Here is a 1,100-nt window from a genome sequence, read left to right on the forward strand (position 1 = left end):
ATGGCGATGACAAACATGCCCGGTATGGGAAAAAATACGGTTTTTGGGGGTTCTTATGCTATGAATTAGTTGTAGGAGAGGCTGAGGAAGCTGAAAACGCCTACAACTCAAATTCCATAATTTTGAGTAGAATTTTGATTTTGAGGGTGTAGCCCCCATCCTTAATAAATAAATAAATAAGAAATAATAGTTAAGAAAAGATTAAAAACAAATAAGGTCATAGTTGGTTTTGAGGTGCATTTACCTTGTCGAGTGGCCCATCTTGTTATTCACTATCTTTGGTAGTACAAAACGAAGGAATCGGTTCCAGACTCGATTCTTCACCCAGCTCTACTACTAAACAGGGCTGAGAGGGATAAAGCATCCTAGCAGAAAGACAGAAATACTCGATTAAAATTTCCCCCTTCTGCGAATGCATGATTACTTCCGATAAGTCCAACACCTAGCCAGTTATCGGTTACCTGATATGGGCGGCTCTGAACAGCTTCAGGATTCGGCTTAGGCTAAAAACAAGGAATATATCGGCATTTTTCTTCCGCAGCACTTATACGGGGTGCCCATTGAGAGGGGGTTGGGTCGGGTCGGGGACGATTACCCCACTCGTTGCCTGAAAACAAACGTGCTTGTTTTTGAGGCGACTAGTCGGGCGCGATCGGCTTGTACCACGAATGCCGTTTTGCGCACCCAATCTGGCTAGCAAACCGCCCCGACCCGGCCCGATCCCTCAATTGTCACCTCCATAGATTATGATTACCCCGTATTATCTCGGGAATCGCCTCCATAATCAATTCTTCGACCAGCCCTAACAAGGCAGCCGTATGTAACGGATGCAAGCAGTACAATGCATCTCGTAGGCTAGTATCCTACTGTTTAGTGATTGCAGCTAAGCTGACCAGACCCTCGTACCTTGAATAAGACAGGGAAAGTATAATACATGTATTATTGTTTCTCCTCGGGCGGAAGGATAGCAGCATAATTTGTTGATGCCTTGGTGATCGGAGAGCGTCACTGTTACGTCCTACTTCTTTCTTTCCTTCCATCTTTTTGTCTGTCTGTCTGTCTGTCTGTCTGTCTGTCTGTCTGTCTGTCTGTCTGTCTGT

The sequence above is a fragment of the Aplysia californica genome, unplaced genomic scaffold, assembly GCF_000002075.1.
Source record: "Aplysia californica isolate F4 #8 unplaced genomic scaffold, AplCal3.0 scaffold00684, whole genome shotgun sequence".
NCBI classification, from domain to species: Eukaryota; Metazoa; Mollusca; class Gastropoda; order Aplysiida; family Aplysiidae; genus Aplysia; species Aplysia californica.